The following is a 6,811-nucleotide window of genomic DNA, read 5'->3' as shown; positions in this document are numbered from 1 at the left end:
TCTGAGAGCCAGTTTGGTGTAGTGGTTAAGTGTGTGGACTCTTATCTGGGAGAACCAGGTTTGATTCCCCACTCTTCCACTTGCACCTGTTGGAATGGCCTTGGGTCAGCCATAGCTCTGGCCAAGGTTGTCCTTGAAAGGGCAGCTGTTGTGAGAGCCCTCTCAGCCCCGCCCACCTCACAGGATGTCTGTTGTGGAGGGAGAAAATATGGGAGCTTGTAAGCCGCTCTGAGTCTCTGATCAGAGAGAAGGGTGGGGTATAAATCTGCATTTCTTCTTATTCTTCTTCTCCTGGTTGCTGGCAACCCTTTCAATAGCAGTATATCTCAAAGAGTTTCAGACACAGACTTTGGAGCTGTGGTTTACTGATTTCTTTCATCAGGCTGTGGTGGGAAGGGAGAGCTGTTCTGGTGTTAATATTATTTACACAACAGCTGTGCCTTTGAAATACTAGGGCCCTATAGGCAACCATTATTACCTGCTGCCTCTATTGTCCAGCCTGATTCAGTCTCTGCAGGAACTCCTTTGTCGTACTGTCTGAACCTCTCCCCCATTCTGGTCATCCCCGGAAGCAAGGCATGGCAGGTATGCTTGTAGCCTACTGGGGATTGCTGCTACCTTGGCCTGTGGCCTACCTAGTGGGGGCTGCTATGTCTTGACAAAAGCCTAACCACAAGGCTGCAATAAGGCCCAGCAGGAGGCAGCCCTTTAATTGTCCTGCACCTGAGCACAAGGCAGGTAATCCAGGGCCTGCCATTGCTGGGAACCTGTAATTTTGCTTCTGAAGAAATAGAATCGCTAGCAATGCCCCCTTTTCCACCTGTGTAATTCCCTATCAGAACTTTGAAGCGAGACACTGGCCAGAGGGGCATCATTAGTGAGGTATGGTAGTTTGATTAGCAGAGACCCCATGGGGAGTTGGCCCTGCCCATTTGACCAGCAGGGCTTATGCAGATAGCTGTGTTCACATGAGGGACCTGATTATTCATTTGTGTGCAGAGTAGGGTTGCCAATCCCCAGGTGGGCAAACCGGAAACTGCAGTGTACTGATTAGCAAACACTAGAAATAAACCACTGCATTTTTATGTTGCAAATAAATGCTTAAGCAATTTCTTTCATAATGATGCAATTATATTATTATTATCATCACAAACCAAAATTCATTAAATGTCCATAGAAAAATCAAAAAGTTATTTCACACCACTCTTGTAAGGTAGTACTTTCAAAATCAGAGTGTTATTTCACATCACTCTTGTAAGGTAGTACTTTACAGTCCACTGTCTCAGTTCTCCTTTGCTTGAAAGACGTAGACAGTACCACGCGTATATATGATTCCTCCTATGGGTAGCAGACCGAAGTCTGACAGGTGCGGCGGCTACACAGGTCCTAGGTTCAGTTCTGAGTTTCGTTCACCTTCCACTGGCCGCTTTCTTTTAGCTTTGGAACCCGTGCTAAAGGCAATTGCTCACACATTACAATACAATGTTACTTTGCAGCTTGCATGAATGGTTCTCCATAGGGTATAATGGAGAATTGATCCGCCGGTATCTGAGGCTGGGGGGGGGGCTGTGTTTTGAGGTAGAGACACCAAATTTTCAGCATAGCATCCAGTGCCTCTCCCCAAAATACCCTCCAAGTTTCAAAAAGATTAGACCAGGGAGTCTAATTCTTTGAGCCCCAAAATAAGGTGCCCATATCCTTCATTATTTCAAACGGAAAGAAGGCATTTAAAAGGTGTGAGGTCCCTTTAAATGTGATGACCAGAACTCCCTTTGGACTTCATTTATGCTTGTCACATCCTTACTGCTGGCTTCACCCCCCAAAGTTCCCCAGCTCCACCCCCAAAGTCTCCTGGCCACACCCAAAGTTCCCAGATATTTCTTGAATTGGACTTGGCAACCATAGTGCAGAGTTTCCTGATGAAAATTTTTAAAAGAAGGGATACTTGGGGGTTATATTACTGAAATAAAGTGTACCCATGACATTCTCTGGCACTGTAATGTTCTGGAATAAGGGATATCTGGCAACCAGTTTGGCTACACACAAATGAAAAGCATACTCTGCAGTCTCTCTTGTATCAATATATCTCACCCACACAACAGTCGTATTACCTGTATTAGAGAGGTGTTGGCTCCACTGTATTCAGAGCTAGCTCTGGGTGACAAGATGTAAACTTTCTGTACATCTTTCTACCAAAATTCTCTTTTCTGCACAACTATTAAAAGTGTAGCAGCCCTGTCCTCTTTTGTGTGAGATCATAGCAGCTATACTGTGTGACTCTGTATGTGTCATTCCTCTCTTTGGTGCTCCACAATATTTTAAACAAGATATCTTGTCTCTTTCTTGACACTCTCATGTACTGGCCTTAGAGCTTACTGGTTGGAAACTGGAGCAGAAATTAGACTGCAATTTGTTTTAATAGTGAGTTGCATGAAGTGAAACAATTAGCAATTGCATCATTTTCTTGTCTCTTATTCTCAATTCTCTTTCCTCACTGACCAATGGAAATGAAAATATTAAGCAAAGTAATGGGATCTTTCAGAAATAATTCACTAATGCCATCTTTTTCCTGGGAAGATTCCTTAACAAAATGCAGAAGGAAGTGGCAAAAGAACCCATAGTCCTAGATTCAGTTCTGGGCTGGTATTGCAATAGGCTAGGCTAGGATCATTGGATTTTTCTATTACATTTAAAGACATGCTAAGGATACTGTGGAAGAAAAGGTGTGTGATGGCAGCAAGGAGAGAATCCCTTGGAGGGTAAATGTATTTGAAGTAATATTGTGTAAAGTCCTTTGCTTTAAAAAAATTGTTCCATATTTCAGCATATATACTACTGCATACGCATGGGTTTGTCTCTCAGGTGAATTTCAGCAGGGAAAGGCTGTTCAAGGTTTCTGAGAAAAAGAAAAGCAGAGATAGAATGTTGAGAAAGGTACAAAAATAGATGTCTGAGGAGAAAGAGGCGTTTTCTGTGATGAGAACAGCATTGCCTTGTGAGTAACATAAAAGACAGTTGTAACCTCCAAAGATCTACAGCAGTCACACTGCACAAAACCATCCTACCTGCAAGAATTACTGAGAAGCATTTGGAAGGCCTAAGAGAAAAAGAAAAGAAAAGAACTGGTCACTTTTGTTTTGCAAGCTTTAAATATATTGCATAAGATTGAGTTTTTATACAGATTTTTCTACCTTGATTTCTTACCTCCTTTATTAAATAATCCCAGTTTACATTTTAAGTACTATGTATAAAATTTAAAAGTTTACTGGGGAGTCTCAAATACAAAAATTGTATCCCTTATTTAGTCTACTGCTCATTCCCCTGATAAAAAGCTGAAGTCTGCGGGCAGAATGCGCTGCAGTTTTCTTCCCTTCACCCTCCACCCTTTCTCTGTTCTTTTTCTAAACTAGGGCAGCTTACAACATAAATAAAATACAATGAATATGTCATTAAAAACCAATTCCCTCCGCACATAACAAATGATGCCACTTAACAGTTCTTTATTTCAGAACATCAAAATGTTATCCTATGGGAAGAATGTGTTATTTGAAATTTTGAATCAGCTCTCCTATTTTGGTGGAGATACCTTATTAAATAATTATAGGTTTAAAAATCAGGAGAAGCTTTGGCCACTTTTGATATGATTCAGTAAAACAGTTGTTGCTTGATCTGACAGAGTTTGACACAGTCAATCATGATATTTTGGCTCACCGCCTTGCCGACACAGGAGTGCGTGGGGTAGCCTTGAAGTGGCTTACCTCATTTCTCCAAGGTTGAGGCAGAGGGTGACACAAGGAGGTATGCTGATGAAACCCAGTTATATCTAAGATTTCAGGTTTTCACGGCTGGTAACATCATTAGGATTTGTAGAATCTTTCGGGCTCAAGTGCCGTGTTCTACTGGAGAAAGTTTTTCTTCCAGACGTTTTGTTCTCGGCTGCGGAGAACATCCTCAGTGGCGTTGCAGCCGGAGCAGGCGCTCTGACCTTCTTGGCTGCTGTGCATTGAGTGAGGCCAGGGCTGCTGGAGAGCTGCTATTTCTAGGCTGGAGGGGGTGTGGTGAAAGGGCAATAGGTTTGTGGATGTGCCTATTGCACATACCTAGTGGGGGCTGCTATGTCTTGACAAAAGCCTAACCACAAGGCTGCAATAAGGCCCAGCAGGAGGCAGCCCTTTAATTGTCCTGCACCTGAGCACAAGGCAGGTAATCCAGGGCCTGCCATTGCTGGGAACCTGTAACATATGGGCACATCCACAAACCTATTGCCCTTTCACCACACCCCCTCCAGCCTCGAAATAGCAGCTCTCCAGCAGCCCTGGCCTCACTCAATGCACAGCAGCCAAGAAGGTCAGAGCGCCTGCTCCGGCTGCAACGCCACTGAGGATGTTCTCCGCAGCCGAGAATGAAACGTCTGGAAGAAAAACTTTCTCCCGTAGAACACGGCACTTGAGCCCGAAAGATTCTACAAACCCTAACCAGTTATATCTGTTAATGACAGCTGACCAGATTCTGCCCCAGCAAATTGGGCTGAGGGTCTGGAGACTCTGCTGGGATGGTTGAAACAGAGCCAGCTGAGACTGAATCTGACTAAGATCGAGGTTCTGTGGCTGGGAAGGTTGGGACACCACCTCCTGACTATTGACAGTGAGCTTTTGACACTGGCACCAACTATCAAGACCCTTATCAATGGAGGCCCAGATTGCAAATGTTGACAGGCTGGTATTCTTCTGGCTACACCAGGTCAGGCAATTGGCCCTGTACTTGTCTCATCCAGACTTAGCCACTGTAAGTCACCTCCAGATTGGACTACTGTCTCATCCAGATTTAGCCACTGTAAGTCACCTCCAGATTGGACTACTGTAACTTGTTCTACATTGGGCTACCCCTGAATCAGACATGAAAACTCCAGCTGATCCAGAATGCAGCAGCACAAGTCCTCCCTCCTGAGCTTCATGAGCTGCACTGGTTCCCAGTAAAGTACCAGATCAGGTTCAAGTTTATGGTACTAACCTTTAAGACCCTATATGGTCAGAGACCCATGTATCTTTGGGACTGTCTCTCCTGGTATACCCCCCAAAAGGTCGCTACACTCTGCTGAGATCCCTGGCCCAAGAGACTAGCCCTGGCTCCAACCTGGTGGAATTCTCTGCAGTAGGGTTGCTGCCCTCTACATGGGGCTGCCCCTGTGCCGAACCCGGAAGTTGCAGCTGGTGTAGAACGCCGCTGCCCGGCTGTTATTAGGGCTCCCTAGAGGGGAGCACATTCAGCCGGGCCTTCGGGGACTGCACTGGCTGCCGATAATATATCGAGTCCAGTACAAGGTGCTGGTTATTACCTTTAAAGCCCTATATGGTCTAGGACCTGCCTACCTTAGGGACCGTCTCTTCCCATATGTTCCCCAGAGAGTACTGCGATCTGGCTCCCAAAATCTGCTCGTAATCCCCGGACCTAAGGAGGCCTGGTTGAAGTCAACCAGGGACAGGGCCTTCTCAATAACAGCCCCTTGCTGGTGGAACCAGTTAACGGAAGAGGTCAGGGCCCTGCGGGATATTGGACAATTCCGCAGGGCCTGTAAGACAGTCCTCTTCCGGTTGGCCTATAACTGACAGGCACCAAATCACTAAAGTACCAAAAACTGAAGGAAGTGCTTGGATTGCACGTTGTTGGATGGATGCACTGCTTTTAATGTTTTTAATGTTTTAATTTCTTAATTATGTAAATTGTTATTATATTTAAATTGAATTTTATGTTAGAATCTTTGTATTGTGAGCCGCCCTGAGCCCACCTTGGTGGGGTAGGGTGGGATATAAATCAAATAAATAATAATAATAATAATAAGTCCAATTCAAGAAATATCTGGGGACTTTGGGGGTGGGGCCAGGAGACACTGGGGGTGGGGCCATGAGCAAGGTTAGAACAAGTACAATTGAACTCCAAAGGAAGTTCTGGCCATCACATGGAAAGGGACTGCACACCTTTTCAGTGCCTTCCTTCCATTAGAAATAATGGATAGGGGCACCTTCTTTGGGGGCTCATAGAATTGCCCACCCCCGATCCAATCCTTTTGAAACTTGGAGAGTGTTTTAAGAAAAGGCATCAGATGCTATGCTGCAAATTTGGTGCCTCTACCTCAAAGAACACCCCATCAGAGAGCCCCAGACACCCGCAAATCAATTTCCCATTATTCCCTATGGGGATCATTCTCCATATGGAATAATAGAGTGCCCAGTAGACATTACCCTCCCCCCCACTTTCTAAAGCTTTCTAAAGCGGGGGGAGGGCCTCCAAACTGAGGGATCCCCTACCCCCACCTGTGGATTGGCAACCCTCCCTCTCTCACACACACACACTTACTGGGTCTGGTTACTGGCTTTGAAAACGAAAGCAAAACAAACGGAAGCTGCTGCTGACCCTCCCCCATGAAGTGCTTCCTGTTTCCTGCTTCCTGCTCAACTTTAAAGGCACACAAACAACAGAAACACACACGTGTATTTTAAAATGGGACCTGTTTGCAGGTTTCTAAACCTGACGAAGCTCTAGAGGTACATTGTGGCTGTGAGGGTGGACTTCCCCCCACCGGCCAGCTGGCTGGGGGTCGGGGGGGAAGCCTGTAAAACCAGAGGATCCCTCGCTGGGACCTGGGGATTGGGAAGCCTGCTGCAGCGTAACATCCATGCCCTGCAGGACTTAATGCAATCCCACAGGGCTTGCAAGGCAGAGATAGACATTTGGTTGAGGACAGTGACAGCCTCTATCTAGCTGTCACTCCTGCTTCTCCTGCCTCTCCCCCCCACCACCACGAGGCAATTAC

Source organism: Heteronotia binoei, chromosome 2 (assembly GCF_032191835.1).
Source record: "Heteronotia binoei isolate CCM8104 ecotype False Entrance Well chromosome 2, APGP_CSIRO_Hbin_v1, whole genome shotgun sequence".
Lineage (NCBI taxonomy): Eukaryota > Metazoa > Chordata > Lepidosauria > Squamata > Gekkonidae > Heteronotia > Heteronotia binoei.
The sequence above is the reverse complement of the archived record's forward strand: the minus strand, read 5'-3'. Positions refer to the sequence as shown.